The sequence below is a fragment of the Pteropus medius genome, unplaced genomic scaffold (assembly GCF_902729225.1).
Source record: "Pteropus medius unplaced genomic scaffold, Ma_sr-lr_union100, whole genome shotgun sequence".
In the NCBI taxonomy this organism is placed as follows: domain Eukaryota; kingdom Metazoa; phylum Chordata; class Mammalia; order Chiroptera; family Pteropodidae; genus Pteropus; species Pteropus medius.
The window spans coordinates 2,431,401-2,453,344 of NW_024348304.1; the positions used below are offsets into that span (position 1 = coordinate 2,431,401).

At 48.6% G+C, this 21,944-nt stretch overlaps 1 long non-coding RNA gene across 2 annotated transcripts; it reads right to left on the reverse strand.

Moving 5' to 3' along the window:
- Nucleotides 1–1,443: 1,443 nt before the first annotated feature.
- Nucleotides 1,444–20,498, reverse strand: LOC120616231 (uncharacterized). 2 transcript variants are annotated; one of them, XR_005656534.1, is made up of 3 exons: nucleotides 20,324–20,498; nucleotides 3,463–5,360; nucleotides 1,444–2,218 (listed from the first exon to the last, which is right to left on the reverse strand). It is a non-coding gene; the product is annotated as an uncharacterized LOC120616231 (long non-coding RNA). The 2 variants fall into 2 exon arrangements; XR_005656533.1 differs by having other exon boundaries at nucleotides 1,444–5,360.
- Nucleotides 20,499–21,944: the final 1,446 nt, after the last annotated feature.

The window sequence follows — 21,944 nt, forward strand, 5'->3', positions numbered from 1 at the left end:
TGATGGGAGGTTTTAAACATCTTCCAGACGATCTTATTTATTTACATCACTAAATTTCTTCATATGTGGTACAAGAGTAAGCTTCCACCTGCTGCTAAACTAAAGGGTTTATAAATGATTGGAATTGTAGGTAATGAAGTTTTAGTTAAAAATTTTTGTTTTAGAAACATACATAGATGTGATAGAATGTAGGAAATGTAGCAAAGTGAAATAGCCCCACCAGCTAGAGTCCCTGGTGTCATTTTGGGTGTCCGTCTAGGGCAGCCAGTCTGAGACGAACCGTCCCAGTTTGCCCAGGACTGAGGGCAGATTCTTCAGCGCTAACACTAAGAAAGTCCTGGACAAAGTGGGGTGAGGTCATCCTACAGTAGCCTCCAAATGGGACTAACATTAGAACTGCTCACTGTAGCCCAATACCCGGAGACGAGAGCGAGAACAAGATAGGTGTTGTTTTAAGTTAGCAGGTTTTGGGGTGGTTTGGTTCTATCTATCTATCTATCTATCTATCTATCTATCTATCTATCTATCTATCTATCTATATCTGTCTATCTTCTATCATCTATTTCTATCTATCTATATCTATCTATCTATCTATCTATCTATCTATCTATCTATCTATCTATCTATCTATCTATCTATCATCTCTCTATCTATTTATCTATCATCTATCTATCATCATCATCTATCTATATCAATCTATTATCTATCGGCTATCATCAGTCATCTACCTATCTATCATCTACCTACCTACCTACCTATCTATATTAGATTGTACACAGAACATTGTAATGGGATTTTTAAAATAACTACATTATGGACGGGTTTTCATGTTTTAAACTGTCCTTTACGACATCATTTTTAACGGCTTCATGGAATCCCATTGGAGGGGAAGCAGTCTGTTGAACAGCTTCCTTTTCATTGGATATTTATGTTGCTCCCCATTTTTCTCTCTTCCAGACTATGCCATCCCAAATATCCTCACAGCTAAACCTTTGCATACAAACTCCACAACCGCACCTTTAGAATTAATTCTTGGAAGAAGTCATATGAGGCGAAGGTATTATTTTGGAGGCTTTTGATGAGTATTGCCAGACTGCCCTTCTTATATGTTGTGCTAATTTACAGACCCACTGACCATGTATGAGCATGCTTATTTTGCAATCACTGGGTTTATAACAACAAAACAAGCTCCCAAACTCTGTCCACTTGACAAGTTAATGAGACTTTCTTATATTCTACCACGGCGAGATCCTTCTGGTCAGTTTAAAGCTGTGCCCTGAGAATACGTTCTGTGCAGCAGCTGTTGATGTTTACATAAATCATTACTTAAGCCCTCAAATCATCAAATATTTATTTAATATCCACGGAGGGTTAAGAATTGCAACCACGGGCCCCGGTGCAACTTAGAATCTGAAGGAGAAGAGAGAGCCACACTTCCCGTCCTTGCCTTGGGAGTATTTTTATTAACTTCCTTCCCCCTCCCCGCGTGAGAGCTTTATAGAATCAAATTATGGGGGAAAACATTGTAATTAAAAAAAGTAAGCATTTTACATTATGCATTATAAGATACTTTTACAAAAGATCGTAATACATACGTCTACATTACCAAATGGTTAAAAATTGAACTTGGAATAAAACAGTAAATTACCATCCAACTCAAGAGATGGAACATTACCAAAATGTGAGAGCCCAGCCCGCCCCCAGACCCCCACGCCCACGTGTCCTTGTGGAATTGCGATCTTCCTGCCACAGGAAGGTGACCACGGCTGCACCTCTGTTAATCTTTTCCTTTTTCTCTCTCGTTCTATAAGAAAATTGTAATGAATTACTCTTCTGATTCGTTGGTTCTGCTCAGCATTATGCAAAATTTATCCATTTTGTCGTGGGTGGTTGTATACTATTCCACATTTATAAATATCCCACACATTTTAATCCATTCTGTCAGTGGATTTGGGTTGTTACCAATTTTTGGTAAGATTCATGGTTTAACCATGCAGCAGATGCTTTGAGGCAATCAACTTCAGAGTAAATGATAAATCTTTAAAAGATTAGTTTCTTTGTGATGAATTGTTCTCCTTCAGTCCTTTCAGCTATGATGATTTGTTTTAGCTATAGTTTTGATTGTGAATCCTACTATCTCGAATCCTAATATCAGTGAAAAACTTAGAGTTCTGGAAAATCTGTGGGTTCAGAGTGAGTTGGAGTTGAAGGAATTGACCTGGGAAGAGAAAGTAGAGCCACCGAATCAGAGGTTTCTTTAGATTAGAAAACATCATATTTTAAGAAAACAGTGGTCTTTTGGAAAGTTGGGGAGTCGTCAGTATGTAGCAAAAAGGGATTTTTACCCAATTCGATCTGAGTTCAAATCTGTTTCCACCATTTAATCATTACATAATAATGAGTGATTTACTCACCTAAGAATCTTTCTTCTCTTTCAAAACCAGGATAACAAAACATATCTTGAAAAAAATTAAGGAGTGAATACAAGTAGTTAGACGTATTTATGGTTTGAAATATAGAATGTCGATAATATTCAGTTGTTAGCTTTTAAAAATAACTTTCAAAGCTTATGGAATTTTAGGTATAGAAATGACATAATTTAATTTGGACTTCAGTCCTTCCGATTGTTTTTTAAAATCTGTCATATTGAAAAGACTATTGCCCTGTGACCTTTTATTTTTGTCTCTTTGGGTTGAATATTGTACTTATTACCATGTAATTTAATAATTCAGTGGGCAGATTCCCTACCAGAAAATGATTAGAATGTAAGATTAAATTATAGCATGGAACACAGAATGAAAACTTTGTACGTAAAAGATAGTATTATCCATTTGGTTATATTAGTTTCTTTCCCTATCTTAAAAAATATACATATCTGTGTCAGCCTTACAACTATAGCCATGAGGATGATAATGGGAAAAGCGATGTGAAATGCCTCAGATTAAAGTAGTTTACATAAAGCGAAATCTTTCTTTATCCCTCTTATTTGTGAGGTGGTTAAATGTAACTTAGTTGTATTTATTGTGTCTTAATCCTTCATGACCACAGAAAGACCAGGTACTATTTATATTTAGAAATTCATAACATTTGGGATGAAAGAACCAGTTTCACAGTTAACTTACAAATAAATACTTCATCAAAAACAACAACAACAAAAAAAACAAGGGAGATCATTGAATATAGGTGAGACGCTGTAGTATCTAGTGTTTCATGTTAAATACCTACTGCGAAGGGGCGTGGGGAGAGGCAGGGACACAGACGGAATATTGGACAGGGCTGATGGGTTGCTGGGAAGTTGGGTAGTGTTGGAACTGGTAAGTGTATTATGTTATTATCTCTCGTTTTGTGTATGTTTAAAAACTCCCATAATAAAAAGTGAAGAAAAAAGAGGATTAAATAAGATAATCAATTTAAAGCGTCAGTCCTAGTTCTAGTAGGAAACAGTAAGTGTCACCTCCTCACCTTCCATCATACGTTGGTGAGTGACAGACAGATCAGCACCGAACGAATGGCAGTCTTGATGGCGGCGAGGAAATGGAGATGTTTTACTGTGTGCCAATGATCGCGGAAGGTCTGAGGGAGGAAAAGGCGGGTAAGACCTGGTCCCGGTACCTACGGAGCTCTGGGTCAATGGAGAGAGACCGGAGCGTGGACGGACAGCGTGGCGCCTCAGTGCCACGGAGTGAGGAAGCTCACTCCAGCCTCAGAAAGCAGGGTGGGGTCGAAGAAAGGATGGCTGTCAGTGCAGACTTTATCCTCTGTAGAATTTTTCTTTGAACCAGCCTCATGTCCAGGGAAAAGGTGGGAGCAGATCTCTTTCCCTCTTCAATTCGTTTTCTCTGGAGTCGTACGGCTTTAATTCTGTGTCAAGAATGCATGCTGTGACCCTTCGTTTCCTTGAACAGCTGAACTATGGGTTGAACAGGACTTTGAGAGCAAACCCCACTATTTCCCGTGTCATTGAAGGGGCTTCTTAATCTCTGTTTGAATTCCCCACGAAAACTGGAAAGTCACCTGGTAGGAGCTGAAAACAAGCCAGACACCACAGTAGATGTCACGCGCGGGCGGCGTACCGAGCACGTGGAGAGACACAGGCTGACGCTATGCCAGAGTAAGACGCGGGCCAGGCCTTCCAAACACTGAGCTCGTTCAGATGCACGGCAAATGTGCGTGTGAACGTTGATGTGTTTCTGTGTAGGAGAAACGAGATCCTGGGAGGGTCAGAGGGCATCCATTCAGACCTGCCAACTACGGGTCTTAGGGCCCTTTTCAAAATGTGCAAACAGTCCCAATAGTTTGGTTCTGGTCCTAGGTGTAGTTCAGTTTCTTCTGACTGCCATTTACCTTTAGCCAGCTGCTCAGGGCCCCCGTCGGGGGGCATGGCGGGTGGTGGTGGTGGTGGTGGTGGTGAGGGGCGTGGGCCTTTAAATCATGATGCAAATAGCTCTTCGCCGCATAGGGTGCATTTTTGCGGTTAAGGAGGTTTTTCAACTGTCTCCTTCAAAGACAGGGATAACAAAGAACAATTTCTAAATTTTATCAGATTAGTTTCTGATAGAGTTCTGGATTCTTGATGGAAAAATCTGTCACAGGGGATCAACGTCCAATGAACCTGGCAAGTGAATCAGATACTGTTCCCATGAGACTCCCTAAAGTTCCTTCTGGTGGTTTCCATCACGCAGGGCGGGCCGCTCAAGCGTCCTCGTGGAATGAGGAGGACGACATGTGTCTTACTGGAAACTTAAAACGCATAATACACGGTGAACATTCAGCACGATGTCGCACGCACGAAACGTTTGTTCGTGTGGGATTCATTAGTCAGCTCATAGCATTCTCTTCACCGTTGGCAAGGGTAGGTGGGGCTCGTGAATACCTATCGGATAAATAGCTGATAAAGCTAGACAAGAGGTGTACAGCCGGATGGTCATGCCGCTACCTGAAGGGACTCGGTCTCACCGGTGGGTCTTCCCAAATGTGTGCCAGCAGCTGGTTCCTGTCCCCTTTGATCCTTCCCCTTCAGCTGCTCTGGTCCAGCAGGCGTGATGGGTGACCCCAGTGGCTGGTGGATACCCGGTGTGCGTTTAGGGTTCTCACGTGCGGGTTGGTACCTGGACTTGGTCTCTGTTCGGGTGACATCCCTTCAGTCCAGAGCAATGTGCCGACTCTGAAGACAGCACAGTGACACCTGCAGTGACACCCGCAGTGTGCTTCCACGGAGTGTATTTGTGTGTACGGAAGCCCGAGTTCCTGAATGACACTCTCACGAATGCTAGATGACGTTTATAGCTTGAGTTGCATAAGTTTTACAGCTGAACTTTTGTCATTGTGCCTTAGGTTCCAAAGGAATGACCCAGCGTTTTCTGTAAAGGAGCAGATAACAGATAGTTTGAACTTTGCAGGCTAAGTCTCAGTCTCTGTGACTTCTTTCTCTCTTCTTTTTTCCTTCCTTCCTTCCTTCCTTCCTTCCTTCCTTCCTTCCTTCCTTCCTTCCTTCCTTCCTTCCTCCTCCTCCTCCCTCCTCCCTCTCCTCCTTCCTCCCTCTCTTCTCTCCCTTCTCCTCCTCCTCCTCCCTTCCTTCCTTCCTTCTCTGTTTCTCTTTCCTTCTTTCTAAAAACAACCCTTTGAGAATGTAAAATAGTCATTCGCTGTGGGCTTGGGGGTGGGGAGGTGGCAGGAGGGAGGTCAGAGGCCCTGGGCCGTCCCTGTGTGACATCACCGTGGGGCATACAGGAAAGACGTGCTCGTGCTGTGCAGGCTGCCGGGCGTCTGTGCGAGCTGAGCGACTGAGCTCCCGTTCCTGAGTCACTCGCTCGGTGAAGGGGGGCTGAGCCGGTTATGTCACCACCAACCCGCCTTTGTAGCCGCATCATTATGGGGGACACTTGAGGTGACTGTAAATTTCTCTACTGTACATCATTAGTGAGTGTCTGAGTCCCGTGGTAACAATCTGTGAAGTCCTTTGAGGGGAAGGGTGAAATCGTAAATATTAATTATAGCCATTGTTTTGATGAAGGAGGATTACTGGAGGCGGAGAAGCCTCTAAATCTACCTATTAAACCGCGCTCCAGCTCTCAGGTCCTTGAAGGAAGAAGGGGTTAAATTACATTAGGAAAAAAAGTCCATGGGGTTCTTCTGTGGTCTGAAATCTAATAAAAGGCCGACTTTTCACATGACATTATTTTAGAAGTGCCTTCTAAAGCTTCCAGAATCATTTTCACGAGGAAAAAAAAATTCCATAAAGAAACATTTGAAGCTATTAGTGCTTTTCACCAGGAATGCAGAAATAGATTCAGGTTATTGGTGCAAAGCCTCAGACATCAGTGGGAAAATGAACCTCATCTACAGAGTGAAATTTTTAAGGAGGTATAAAACACACTTAAGGCTTTTTGAAATAGTTATGAAAGAGAAGGGAAAAAAAGCTTGAATAAACATTTTTCATATTTTATATGTGTTGCTATGGAGAAAAATAATTAGAAAGTTACTGAGTGACTTCATTTAGATCAAATGTTTCTTTTTGCACTGCTTCTCCAGCCAAAGAACCATAAAGTGTGCTGGCAGGAGGTGCCGATTATTGACTGTCTTTATAAATGTCATCTTTTAAAGTCCAAATGTTTGGAAGAGAAAGAGGATGGTATTTCATCACGTTAAAGGAAGCTTATTTAGGAATGAACGGGCGTGGTAAAATTCAGAAGGAATCAATGGGTGATTAGGTTTTAATTTGTACCTGGAAAAAGATTGGACCAAAGTCTTGGTTCTTAGTATCATTTTTCTTATTATAAAAGTAAAAATTATAAAATATGGAAAATGATGTTAAAAACCCATCTGTCTCTGCACCCCCTCAAAAAGCCACTATTAAAATGTTTTCCCTTTTTAAAATATAATGAATCGATACTGTGAATACTGTTTTGTAACTAGCTCTTTGTTACTTAATATATCAGATCATCTTTGCGTGCCATCTATTCATTTAATTTTTATTGAAAGTTATACTTTAATTAGATCATTTAATGGTCACACGAGTTTGAACCTTTGAGTATATTATGGTTGGCTTAGCCAATCTTGTTGGACATGTAGGTATATTGGTCAGAATCATTCAGTTGCCGTGACAGAAACTGATCTCAAAATAATTTATCCCAAAAAGGGAATTTGGTAGCTCTTGATATAGGGAAAGACCAAGAGGCAGTGACCTCAGAGTCACCCGGATTTAGAACCGGAAGTATCAGGACTGTCTTTCCATTTCTCAGCCTTAAGTCTCGGCTTCTTTCGTGCTCACCACTCATCCTCGGTCACTTCAGATGGCTTCCTGAATGGCGATGGCCACAGGCGGCCCCAGAGTTAGATGACAATCCTCGAGGAAAGCTTAGCAATACCAAAGGAGAGGAAGTTATTCCTCTCACCTTTAGTTTGGGGAACCTCTGAAAAAGAAAGGGCCAGAAAGGCCCACCTTCGGGCGGGGGCCCACTCCTGGACCAGCTGCGAGAGCCGGGGGGCTTTACTTCAGTGGTCCCCGCTACGGCCCACAGCACAGCTATGGGGGGGATTTACAGGCTCAGCCTCACGGCCGGGGTAAGGTAGGGTTTTCTTTGTAGGGAGTCAGGGGAAGGCTGGTCCTGGGAGACTGGAAAGCACAGCGCTGGGCAGGGATTTATGAGCCTTGTCCGCCACATAGGCCGTAGCCATTTATGCAATTAAACGTTTATGTTTATAGCTGAATTTTGAGAAAAAGTTTTAAAATAGAGGTCAAGTTGCTCTCTCCAGGTATCTGTTGCACTTTTTCTAAACAACCTCAGAGGATTAAAACAAAGCACGAGAGCGATATACAGTATAAAATCTGAAGGATCGTAGCGCCCTCGATATTCTACCCCAAACCCTCTTACAAACTGTGCTCTGGCTTCTAAGGACTTGGCCGTATCTGCTTTTCCTTTTATTAAATAAACTGGTTTCGATTTCGCCAACCCTTGTTTCCTGAGTTAAGAACTTCCTGCATTAAGAGGTTCATTATCCGAATTACAATTTGCTGTAATCATTCTGCGCACAAGCCAGCAAGGCGTTTCACTTGTCCAGGAGTCTGAGCGAGGATCTTTCCATCTGTTCTTTCCCTCGACAGAATCAGGTTTGTGTGTTGATGAAACAGATTGCACGTTATTGCTTTTCTCGTCTCCCTATTATTACGTGAAACGTCTTTTAAGATAGTGCGAAAGCCTCTGAGGAAATGGGGTGAGTCCCGGAAGTCTTGCAGAGTGTCCTTTAGGGAAAAGCGTCACGTGATGACACATGCTTTCTCCCCTCTCCTCGCCGCAAAGCACGGGTGACGACAGACTGACTCTGCCTCTTGCCACCAAACCTCACTGAGGGACCTCTTCCGGCAGTGGCCATTCCAAAAGAATGGTCTTCTTTATTTGATTGTGCTGAGTCTTATTGGGACGTCTAAGCATCTTTAACGTGTCACTTCATGGTTTGTTTAAATTGCAGTCCACGTTTACGGCAGTGCAGGAGGGAAAGCGTAAGTCGCCTCTGATTCAGTATGCCACCGCAGGTGCTGCATTCAAGGATTCCCACTGATGGGTCCGTTAAGTGCTAAATAACCAGATAATTGGCGTTTTAAATGTTCTGCAGCGCGCAGGAATCCTCGACGCGTTGTTGTGGAGATGTCCAAGGGTGTTTTAGTGATGTTTGTGGAAATCGGTTGGGATTTTCAGACACGCTGGGAATACCACCTTGTTTTTCTCATTCAAAACAATGAATTTATAGTTGCTGTCATCCAAAACGTTCGCTAACCCATTTTGGGGGAAGGATTAAACTTACTATGCAACGTATTTTCCATGATGGGATGATGAGGCATTCCTCTATAAACGAATTCAACTTGATATTATTTTGATTAAGCGATAGCAAACGTCTCGTAACTGAAATAAAGTGCATTGTGTGTCATTCCCCCCACCCATATCCTTTCCCGTATCAGATCCACGGAAATTTTTGCATAAATTCTTTTCTGGTAAGATCAGCATGCTATTCATCTTCGCACGTGAGTGAAGGAGATCAGAATGAGACACTCTGAACCGTGCTTCAGGCAGAAGGATTATTTTGAGCTAAAGGCAATGAAGAGAAGCCAATGCAGGAGCTCTCTGCTCTCCCCTCTTCTGCCTGAAACCAGGGCAAAATTTCTCTTTTGTAAAGAAAATTTACATCTCTCAAGGAAATTCTCATTCGTGGAGTTATTCTCTTCCGTAAGCCTGGTGAGATAAGTTTTATCACCTCGGATGGCTTGAGACCGCATAACAAACCTGACTACACACCTCTTAATTACCATCGAGTTCCCAGTCATCTTCCTAAAACTTACCCCCACCCACACTTTTCCTTTGTATAGTATTCATCGCCCTTTGTCAAAATGGTATATAAGACCCTGCCTCTAACTGCCTCTTTGGGCTTTTCATTTCTTTTCTGCGAAGCTCCCTCTGTATATCGAAAATAAGGCTTTTCTCCTATGACTCCGTTTTTTATCGGTTTAATTCACAGACTCCAGTCACTGATCCTGAGAGTAGAGGAAAGGATTTTTTTCTCCCATACATAGAGTTCACAGTCTGCTACAGCACATGCTCATTACATTATTTTTAAAGAGACGATTGTCTCAATTTATCAATCTTGATGCCTGTTGTGTCTACGCTATTCTAAGTGGAAACCTAAAAACGCTTATATTAATTGTAGCAGACGAATTGGATAATTCAGACACTACAAATGGATTAGGCCTCGATGTTTTGTCGCTGTATCTGGGATACTTACTACCTGAAGCTACTCATACCCATTGACAATTTAAGAAAGTAGGATCTTGGCTATGCTTAAAAATCATGAGGAGATAGTTATCTCATCCCTGACGAGTAATAAAATGTGATTGGTTTTAGATATGTTTATGCTAAGATGGCTACTTGAGAGAGGTATAGGGCTTAAAAGAAGTGATTCCCAAAATCAGAAGGAAAAAAAAAAAGTGCGATTAAAATATTAGATACGTTTACATTTCTGGAGGCACATTATGGTGGCAAGGCGCGTGGGAAGCAGAGTAGGGAGGGGACTTGGAGCTCGATAGAAAATGGTGGGCTCCAGAGATGACAAGAGGAAGCTATGGAGCAGGGGCAGCTCCAGGGGACAGACCTGGAGGTGTGTCCGGAAAAGTGGAGAAGCGAGTGGAATTGAGTGGAGTCCAGGCAAGGCACAGAGTTGTGATGTGGGTGGCTGGAAGGAAGATGCTTCGTTTGTAAAACGATCCCCCTAGTTGCTTCTTCTCTCCCCCCGCCCTCCACCTAGCCAGTGATTTAGCGCTCACTGCATTCCCTATGCCGTGCTCCCCATCCCCGTGACCACCTATCCACAGCTAATTCATTCTTTTCACCCTTCACCCCATTCTCCCAGTCCCCCAACCCCTCCTCCGTTAGTCACCAAATTGTCCTCTATCTATTGGGTCCGTTTTCGATTAGTTTCTTCTTTTTGTTCCTTAGATTCCACATACAAGTGAAATCATATTTATCTTTCTCTGTCTGACTTATTTCACTCAGCATAATAACCTCTATGTCCAACTATGTTAGAAAATGGTAAGATTTCATTTTTTTAATGGCTGAGTAATATTCCATTGTATATATGAAACATAACTTTATCCAGTCATCTGCTGATGGGCATTTAGGTTGCTTTCATATCTTGGCTATTGTAAATTGTGCTGCCGCGAACATTGGGGTGCATAGATCTTTACGAATTATTTGAACAGGATCTTTAAAATCCTGATCTGTGTCTATCTAGCTGAAGCTCAAGAAGCCCAGATACCTGGAAAGTATCCATTTTGTATCTTTGATATCACCTCAGTGTTCAGAGTTTACTCTAAGCAGTGACCACATGTGCTATGTCGTAGAGGCCTCAGGCAGAAGTAAGTACCCTTTATGAGTAAGAATATTCCCGGAGCACGGTCTCTGGAGGAGAAAGCCCAGTCCCCGAGGTAGTCCAGGCATAGGGTCACCTAAGAATGGACATCCTTCTTCACGGAGGCTTCAGGGACGTCGCTGACCTTTGTCACATAGAAAGCCCCCTACTTCTCCAGCAAAATGTGTTTATTCGGGAACAGCAAAGAATTGCAGTTGGGGCCATGTGGTCTAATGGTGACCGACGAGCCAGGCCAGAGAAACAAATGTGAAGAACGCTCTTTTATGGACGTGAGAGGGGCCGTTGTAAATGAAGAGTGCATAGTAAATGTAAACATCCTGATTCAGGGCTCGTGCACCTGGAAGACAGCAGCCGATCCCCACAACATCCTCTTATTATTCAGGAGTCATTCCTTTGAATTAAGTCCCTCTCCTGCCACCCTCTTTTTTTTTTTAAAGATATGTTTATTTGGCCATTATGACATTAACCCATGAAGCCCTTAGCTCAATAATACAGATTTTTATTTTTAAAGAAACTGGGGTGCCAAAGAGGAGAGGTCAGAGGGAGCACATGGAAAAGGGAAAAGTGGGAAAAGGAAGCCTACTGAGGGCTTCTAGAAAGCACTGGCCAATTCTCGATAAGGAACTCCATGAAAAATAACCGAGACGCAGGGACGAAGTTTGCCTGTTTCGCAGTTTTGTTTGAGGTGAGCCTTTTCAGGCTCTGAGAGCTGGTGATTTTATTTTCCTACCTAGGAAGATGCTAAACTTCCAGTGTAGCCTCAAATTAAATGATGATATAATCTGAAAGTCAATTCTTTTTAGTATTCTATTCAGTTTTAAAACTTTTTTGATATTAAAAACTGAAACATGATAAAAGAATGCACTTAGAATGAGTAGATTTAGTTTTCTTTCTAAAAATGGGTAGCTCAGCTTTTCTTAGAAATAATGAAACTGTGTTAAATTCCAAATACAAAACAGTATTTGCCCTTGCTTGCTATCTTTCGTCTAACCAAAAAACTACTCCTAACATAACGTAGAGCACTGGTTCCCACACTTGGCTGATGATCAGAACACCCGGAGAATTTAGTACAGATCCCCAGGTACCGCTCTTAGATGGTGCGGTATGGACGTCCAGGAATGGGGCCCTGGGAATCTATATTTTTAAAAGTTGTTCGATACACTGGCAGATCTGAGAACCTGGCCATAAAACCAATAGGGATTTACGATACTTGGTCTTATGGTTTTATCGCAGCCTCTCACTGAATGCACTCCCATAATGGTTTAAGGTTATAATGCCCTCCTTGCGGGCTGTTTCCTGTTGGTTAAGGACCAGCTGGAAGAAGGTATCTCTAAGCATCTTTCGATTCAGACTGCCAGTAACCACCCACCTAAAGATACGCCTGCGGTTCAAATCCTAAACTTCTCTGCAAGGAATACTGCACTCTTAGGTTGTCTTAATTGCATTCCTTTTCTAATGCATCTCTCAAACGCCGCAGTTGCTCTAAAACAGAAAAAAACAAACACAAGGATTAAAAGCGGATGCGTCCGCCGGAACCAACAGAAGCAAGAGGCTCTCGCTGGGTTTTGCTGCGTGGTCTATTTGCGTGGCAGTGATTTGTACCAGGTAACGTGAAGGAGGTGGCCCTCCCGTCCTTTACCGTGCTGCTGAGTGATTCGTAGGGAGTCACTCCCCTCAAACTCCTCTGCCAGCAGAGTGCTTGCACCTACGCGTCCCCTGAGCCAGGCTGGACAGCCACCGCCTTCCAAACCTGTCCCCGGCGCTCAGACTCGGTCTTGTTACCAAGCAACTGAGTTCCATTTGCCAATTGCCACCATTTCCTTCTCAGAGTATTATAGGCCTTATTATTAACATTTAGTTCAGAGAAATTGCTGTCATTATGTGAAGTAACTTCCTTTAGAGGTTATTCATTAACCTTAGGTATTTTACTGTGTAATTATAATTGCCAAGTGCCGCAGGTCTGGAAAACCTTTGAACTCCTCAAGGCATTAGGGGATGGCAGGAAGTTTCTTCCTTTCCCAGTTGTTTTAATCCGGGAGGTGCCCCATTCCCTTACACCCCCACCCCCCCAGAGGTATCCGCCTGCCTCGTGGGCTAACTCCCCCACCCGCTTCCTCCTGCGAGGGGAGCTCCGGAGGAACTTGGCAGCGAGTCTCATTTCCCCAGACGCTGCAGACCAGACTCAAACCGTTCCTCCTTTGTCCTACGGAGAAGCGTGGGGAGATTCAGAGGGCCCATGTGGTCGGCGGGCCCCCTCGTGCACGCGTGGGGCTCGGTGAGGGCCTCGCACAATACCTGGAACCGTGCGCTGCGCCCAGCCTTGCTCCGGCGCAACGGGAGGTGGCATCCATTGCTCACTCGATGGCTCTTCCAAAACCATCTTTCACTCGCTGGCTTGGCAGGGGCCAGGTGTGCGGTCCGTAACGCGCCCATTACAAGCCGCGCTCCGCAGCCCCAGCTTATACCGTGATGCCTCCGCTTTGCCCCATGACGGCGCGGTGGCCAATGAGTCGTCCCCACCCGGGACCACTTCACGTATGGATTTCACGTATGTTTCAGGCCAGGAAAAAAAAAAAACACCCTCCTCCTCTTTCTGTTTCGAGACAGTACCTGGCGCATTTCTTCCCTCCGCCGCATGCGCCGGCAGCACGGGCGCCCCAAAACCAGGAAACCCGCTTCCGTCCTCCCAGGCTGCTGGTTTCTGCACCGGGTCTCCCCAGCGCCCGGCCCTGCCCAGCGGGGAGCGCCCACATCCAGGTAACCTGACTCCCGCTGGGTGGGGCGGTGGCCACGTGACCGTCCCTGCCCCCACCAGGGGCGCGCGCACCGCAGCCGGAACACACGGGACAGGTGAGCCCGGAACATGGGAACAGATGAGCCCAGGAACACGGGACAGGTGGGCCGGAACACGGGACTGGGTGAGCCCGGAATATGGGACAGGTGAGCCCGGAACACGAGACAGGCGAGCCCGGAACATAGGGACAGGTGAGCCCGGAACACGGGACAGGTGAGCCCGCAACACGGGACAGGCGAGCCCGGAGAGCGCGCATCCGAGTCGGAGAGCCCGTGTTTAGGAAAAGGGCACCTGCTTCTGCGCGGGACAACCTCTCCCCTGGTCACGCAGCGTGGAAGGGCATGGCCGGCCGGGCTGGGGCTCTGCAGGCTGCAGGACAAAGGCCACCGATCCTGGGAGGAGAAGGCGGAGCGGGCTTTATGGGGCCGCTGCGCAAGCCGGGGCCCGCGGCTTCGGGGAGGGCGCAGCGCCGGGGCTGCCGGCCTGTCCCTGTCAGTCCCTCCTCTGTCCCCTGGCTCTCGTCCCTCCCTTGCCCTTGACAGCTCTCTTCTTTGATCTGTGAAATGGGAGAAAATGGGGACCCTTTGATAATCTTGGAAAGGCTCAGGGATTTGCCGCTTCTTCCCTGCGTGAGAGGCTTCTAGGGAGAGTCTTGCCTCTGCTGTCGCATGGAACCCGGGACCTGGGCCTGCTCTTCCGAAGCCCGTTAATCAATCATCCAGCACCGGGAGCCGCGAGTCGGGATGCCGCGGGCGGTGGAGAAGACGGGCCTACGGTCTCTGCCTTTAAGCCGCTGACAGTTTAGCCGGGGTGATGGAACATTGAGGTGTAAAGCATGACAACGGCCAACGTTTACTGAGTGCGTCCCACGTGCCAGCCTCTACGTGGCGCTCTCTTTTATTCCTCCTGAGGCCCCGTCGAGTGGGTGATCTATTATCATCTCCGTTTTGTAGACGCTTCGGCGAGCTCCTTTGCCGCGGGTCACTCCGTGTGTGGCTGGCAGGCGGTGCGCGCAGGTCTGGCGCACTCCGCGGGCGCAGCTGCGTTTGCCAGCCCCCATCTGGGTACCGTCTGAGGCGTGCGGCCAGCGGGCAGGTGCATGTGGCCGCAGCCTCCCCACTCCGACGCCGGACGCTTCTCCCTGCCCTCTCTCCGGAGAGCGAGGAGACTGCCCGCGGTCGCCCCTGGGGACATTTTAGCCCCCGCTGCCGTTTGGGACACCACACAAGGTCTGTTTCTCCCCCTTACTGTCTTTCCATTCTTGACAATCACTGCCCAGTTTATTTCTCCACGGGCAGCGTTAGCCCAGGACATCCATCTTGTCTTCTGTGACTTTATTATTCCAGTGGAGAGAAAGGACCTGATTCGAAACAGTCCAGGGTTTAAGGTATACGAGGCGGGACTTCGCCTCAGTGGGTGGGACTTGCGGTCTAAGTTCCTTCCTGGGACATTCAGTGACTCGTTCCCTCATCCCTTCGCCCGAAGCGCTGCCCTTCCTTACACAGTCACCTACAGTCAGGCTTCTCACCAGTTCCCCAAAGCCAGGTCTAGAGCACAACTTCTCCACTCGTGACGACGGAGGACCAAACAGTCGTGGTTTCCCAGGGAAGCCGGCATCCCGATGCTTTTTAATAGTGTGAAACAGCAGCCAACAGGGTTTTATGAGTGTCATGGGGAGACACATCCTTTGACCTGGTGTATAATCCCACAGCTCCGGACGCTGGGCTAATTACGGCAGCTCCCTTGGGCATGGGTCTGAATGGGAAACATTCTAGCGTTCAGAACATTCCAGTCTGATGGGAATGGACCCCACTGCCGCTGTCCTTCATGTCATATCCCCCACGGACCGGAATTGAGGAGGCCTGGCAGTCTTTGCTCAGAATAATTCCAGAAATGTGGGGGATCGGGAAACCTACTGCCCTTAGTTTTCCTTTCAGTGAGGCCTCTCGTGCCTCACCCATTGGACAGGACAGAGTAGGCCCTGGGAGATCTAGGTCCTCCTCCTGGACAGCCTTGGGCCGACCAAGCATGCCGGTTCTCACCCAAGGGGGCCTGTTCCCTCACTTTTAAGAAAAATGAAACAAGAATCTGGATCAAATCAGCAGTTCTGCTTTTATCCTTGACACACTGGAGTTTTGTGTAAGAGACTCGTTTAAGACATGGAAAGGGAGATGCACTGCAAACGACCGTTATTAACCCACCGGCCCCAGGGGCTCGGGGGCGGCAGCTCTGACATCTACGATGCTCTTAACGGCGTTTGGTGGCGATCCTGCTTCTTGGAATCACAGCTTCTTCGTCTGGCTGGCTGATATCTTGCACGAGGGGAAGGAGTGGAAGGCAGGACTGAAAATGAAGAGTGTTGGTGGGGATTGGGGATTGCGTGGCTGCCAGGCCAAGGAGTCTGGATGCCGTTTCCTTGGAATCCAGGAGCCACCGATGCTCTTGAAAGCGCGGTTTCCTCGGTTATGATTTGCGGAGTAAGAGACCTGAAAAATGGTGGCTTAAGCGCAGAAGCGTTATTCCTTCCGTAAAAGCCTCAGGACGTGGGCAGATCCTCGCAAGCGTGTGAGGGCCACGCGGTCGTCCAGGATCCAGGCCCTCCCGGGTTTGCTGCTGCTTCTGACGCGGCTGAGCAGCCTTTCATTTCCATGGTTACCTCGTGGTCCAAGGTGGCTGCTGGACTCTGCACACAGGCTACGAGGAGGGAGAGCGGGTGGTCCAGGGCACGTGGCCCGGCGGAGTCGGCTCTGCTGAATCAGCCTCCTCGGTGGTCGCACAACTCAGCTTTTTATATCTCATGGGCCAGAACTTGGTCCCATCGCCAAGCCCAGGTTCAGGGGAGGCTGCAGCGTGTGCAGTTCATTCTGGGCAGCGGCGTGACTAGCTCAAGTCCGGGTTCTGTTAGCGAGAGAAGGGAAAACGGCCTGGGGAGGCCGCCTGTGGCCTCTGCTGCAGACGATGGTGGGGACACGGGCCTGGAGCCATCTGTTCGGCGGCCGTGGCGGTGGACAGGCGTTCCGGGCGTGGAGGGAAGGGGGGCCTGAGCCGGAGCTGCCCTGGGAGAGAGGAAGGGGGAGCAGGGCCAACGGGACTGCCTGCGCGCACGGGATTTGGTCAGCTGGGCGCGAGGGACTAGGAGGATGCAGAGACCACACCCGGTTTTGGAGCCATGTGAACTGGGTGCTGCTGATGCCCGTGGCTACAATAAGGGGGTTGGAGGAGGAGGAGCAGTTTTAGGGGAGGGAGTCGGGGATTAGAATCCGGCGTGTCCAGTTTGTGGTGGCACTCCAGGGCTGGAGCTTGGGGGCGGGGGGAGGGGTTCCAAGCAAATATGCAGCTCGCCTAGGACGTCCTAACGCCTGAGATGCTTTTTGGGGCATCCGAAGTTGTTAGGGACATTCTGTTAACCAATAGGGTTACCCCTTCTCTGCTGAACCCGAGCTCCATAGATGCCCTTTCCCACCACGGGGCTTAAGGGACCCTTAGAGTTACTGGCAAGGAGGATCCCGCTGTGACCTTCCACCTGGCGAGCTCAAATATGGGCAGAGCACAGACTCTTTAATTCCAGTCCACACACATTTCTTGGTAGCCGACTCCCCTATTGGCCTGCAGCTCTGAGCCTCCACCTGGCCCCGCGTGACCTTCTCTGTCTCGGACCCACAGTTGGGGCGGCCCAGACATATGCAGCACCTCTGGCCCAGGACAGAAACTTGCAACGACATCGTGGAGGTGAGGGCCCAGTCGGGTGGGGACTAGGGACAGACGGCAAGGTCAGTAGTCAAGGTTGTCGGGCATCGAGGATCAAGGCGAGGGGTCATGAGCATGGAGCATGACGCCCTCAGCACGTCTTGCCTGGGTAAAAGCAGCTCCTGAAAAGAGACACTTGGGATAACAGTCGCCAGTGAGCGGTCCCAGCCTGTGCAGAGTGCGCAGCGTGGGCCCGCGCGCCCGGCACGGAGACCTAGGTCTGGCAGCACTGGCGTCCTGCCTTCTGGCCGGAGCCGCTGCTACTGAGGAGTGTGTGAGCGATTCTGAGCACCGGTCCTTTATTTGTGAGCTTTCTCCCTCTTTCCGGAAGCTTTCGGGATCTTCTCGGTTTGACATCGAAGCGCTTTGCTGTACATCTTTCATTATTCAGTGCGCTGCCCACTTCATAGGTCCTCGCCTGTGTCCTTTGGGGCGTTTTCCCATGTTATGTCTTTGATCGTGCCTTCTGTGATATTGTCTCTGTTTTCTCGTTCTAGAAATTTTATTAGTCACGTATTGGAAATCCTAGACATTGTTTCTGTCCTATTTTTTCTCCTTTTGCTTTTTACTCTGTGGATCTTGGTATTGCCTTCTTGATAAGGCCATTAAAAGTTTTTTTTTCCTATTGTCATCGAAAGGATGGTCCAGTGAGAGGAGGTGGGGACGGAGCAGGTTTTTCGGCACCGGGACCCAGGTGGGAAGTGTCCCTCCCGCATCCCCCTCACTCGCAGCCGCTCAGCACCCATGCGGCTCCAGGCTTCTCTGTGGCTGGGTGCACCTGAAGTTCGTTGGCTCCTTGGATTTCTGCGTGGAGATGGAGGTGTTCCTTGCACACTCAGCCCTTCCGGCTTTCTGTGTCTCTGTGGCTTAGCACAGGTGTGTATGCTTCGGGTCAGCAATATAACTAAGAAATCGAAGAAGCGGATGATTGCAAGTGAATAACCGGATGCTTTTAGTACACGCAGAGCGGTGTCCTTTCTACGCAGGCCGATGATGATTTCGCTGCGTGGCTCCAGGCGGCCCCTACCTCGACGGCTTGAACGAAGTTCCTCTTCTGCAAGAAACTCCAGTGTTTGAATGCTTTCCCTTGAGCGTCGGAGTGACGTAACACAAATTTAAGAATGCGCGCCTGTTCCTCGAATAGAATTTGAGCCCTTTAGCAGAAGAAACCGCAGCGATCTTCTGCAGATGTCCTTCTCTCGTGATCGGCCGCGACACCACATCGCTTCGTCTGCTTTCCAGGCGGCCTCTCGCTCAGTTTTGCCTTTCCTGAGTCCTCGTTCTACTCATCTCTCTCCCTTGGTGATTTTCAAAGTGTGGTTTGTGGGTATCTAGCACCAGAAGCACTTGGGGCCTGACCAGACCTGTGGGGTTGGCACTGCTGGGGCGAAGGGGGGTCCCGAGCAGTCTGCCTGCTGGTCAAGCTCTCCTGGGGATGCCCTGGCACACCAGAGTTCCAGACGCGTGCCTCCCATCTGCCACAGCCACCGAGCCCAGCGCCGACTCTGCTGCGCGTCCTAAGCCCGTTCTCTTAGGGGGTTTGGACGCCCACAGGCTTCATTTTCCTGCCAAGCACCAGGGCCCCCTCCAGCTCTCACTTCTTATCTGGAAATCTGCTGCTTCCAACAACTCACAGGGACTCTCCTCTGTGCCCAGTGTGGCCACTCACACCTGCCATCTATTGGCACCACACCCCTGGGATTTGGGTGGTGTCTCCCAGGTCACTTTTAGATGACACAGAGCCTGACGGGGATACATATGGTAAGATTTGCTTTGTTAAAGAAAATCCTAATAAACGCACATTGAGTAAGTAGGTGGCTGCCAGGGCGATTCGCCCATGCGTACTGTCTCTGTCGCCAGGAGGTGAAGTCTGGCTTTGTTGTTCTTTCTCGAATTACTTCTCCTAGAGCCAGTGGGAGGTGGGGGAGTTCAGTATGAGCACGCAAAGTGGAAAAACTGTGGGAACCCCCCCAGACGACGACAGGGCCAGCCAGGAGTGCCCCCGAACGAGGCTTTGCCCAGTAGCATTTCTTTGGGAACTGAGAGGTGTTCATTGACTGTTGATTATTGCTGATCTGGGTCAGTCGGGGGTCAGGAAGGCAGGGAAGGGGGAAGCTGCGGGCTTAGAGGTGAATTAGGCAGTTCTACGAATCCATGCCGGGTCTCCAGGGAGAACACAGGGCGTTAAAAAACACGTTTTGGGGATTTTCTTGGTCAGATGATCGGAAGAGTGGGTGGCCGCACTGTCCACACTCTGCACACGAGACTATGCAAATGTCACGGGGAAGAACCCCACCGTGAGGACATCAGGACGCCTGGGTCACTGCCGGCCGGAGAAAGGAACGTTTGATCTACCACGAGCGGCCTGGAGGCCTCTCCCCCCGCTTCACAGGTCACTGCCGGGTCCCAGGGGAATGGGAGACAGGCCTGTTTTCCTAGGTGTCTACCCTTTAGTTTCATCTGTCTCTCGTGGACCTCTTAGTTTTACAATGAGTCAGTTTATTTGCTTGTGCAAATTGAGTTTTCTTAGAGAGAACGAGAACAGAGCTAGAAAGAGGCCAGTGTGTTATTTTCTCTTAGGGAGGAGGGACAGCTATGGGACTGGGCAGGGCGGAGGCTGTTCATACCAGGACAGGCCTCGCTGTTGGTTTATTTTAATACCGTGAGCAAAGTCGAGTGGGGCAGAAAATGGAGCAGAGACATATCGCCTCCCTTGTCGGAGGTGGAAAGATCTGCAGGGTTTACAAGCTAATTACTTTTGGATTCCCTGGGAGTTCAGAGAATTTGCTTAGCAACTGGCTTGACCAGCCCCTACCACCCCCACTGCCTTGCTCCCCACCCCCCGCCCCCCTTTCCTGCACTTACCAGCGGGGCTGATGGAGCGGTTTTTGGACAAAACAAAGACTAAGCATTTTGTGAAAACGATGCCAGTCTTTTCCTCGATGGGACCTGAGCCTGTAACCCAGTCCAACAAAACGAGGGCAGAACAAGCCAAGAAAAACCTTTTTAAGAAACGGCACAGGCCGTAGGAAATCGTGCTGGTCAGGGCTTGTTTCGCGGGCCCAGGGCCTCATTCCAACCTGCTGCAGTCGGCTCTGGGGCGTCTGTGGGGACGCCCAGTGCGGGGCCCCTCGGAGGAAGGGAGCGTTTACAGTCCTGTTTGCCTGGGCTCTTTGCCAGGGGCTAAGTTCAAAGTGCAGTTTCCAGTAATTTGCTGGGCCTTCTCTGGGTTGGATAGGCCAGGACAGAAGCCTGCAAGCCCGAGTAATATTTCCTGATTTCTGTCATTTCTTAAGAAGACAAGGAAGGGTGCGGAGGGACTGGGGCTCGAGGACTCGTGTTGGCTCCAAGCACGTGGGGCCTCTCCCTTTCACCTCTCCCCCTGTAGGGCCCTGGGCCGCCTGGCACCGGGCAGAGTGGACGGGCTGCCTCCCCGGGCCCAGGCGAGGAGCCTCTCCATTGATTCACGCACACTCGTGCTGTTTGGAGCTGTGAAGTCGTCAGGGGATGGTGACAGGCTCTTGTTTTCTCGTACCTGTAGCGTGCAAGTGATCGTTTTCATAATCCCGCCCTCCCCGCCGCATTTGTTTCCTGGCATTAAACACGTGGGCTTGATTCAAGGGAAAAAGAGCTACAAAGAGAAGGTAGGTTTTACGCCTCTCTCCAGAACCCCTCACTCCCTCAGCCTCCCCCTTCCGGATGTGAAGGGCAGGGCCCACCCTCCTGCCGTTTCATCTCCGTGTGTCCCTCCCTGCGTCTCTCCAAGGACTCGACGCGTCATCATTCCGAACGAATCCTTATTAAACGGAGGGGCGGTTAGCGGTAGAATCTCATTTCAAAGACGTGTTTGATAGAACGATTTCTATGCCAGGCGGAGGCTCACGGGAGGCCGCTTTATTGGTTTGCTTACAACTCGTTTTCCACAAGCCCTGTGTTCCAGAATGTCTGCTCTGGTCCCCACAGCGGCCACCGTTGACTCGGAAGGGACCCGGCTGGGAGGCGTTAGGGGCAGCGGGAAGAAAAGGCGTGGGAGGCAGAGCTTCACTCTTCGAGATTCTTCAGCCCTGGCATCGAGTTGTGATCACCTTCTCACAGTCCCCCCACTACCTCCGACATCCTTATGTCCACGAAAACAAGAGCAGACCAAACCCCAGGAGAACACACAGGGGCGGGGGTGGCGGGAAGGGTCTGGGCAGGGCCCGAGGGCGTCACTTCTTTCTTCCCCCGCCCCAAAGTTCCGTCTCCCAATTCCTTAGTTTTCCCTCCACACACGTGTTTTCATTTGCTGATTCACCTCAGAAATACTGACTGTGTGAGCTGCTTCTCCACAAGCCTGGAAACTGGAATCATACCATTAAGCATTATAAAGTAATTCCGCTGCCATAAAGCCATTCGAGGCTGGGGGTGGTGATTGAGTGGACGCTGGTGGCAGTGGGGAGCAGAAAATTTACTATAATAGGTGTTTTCTGTGTCTGTTTAAGAAATG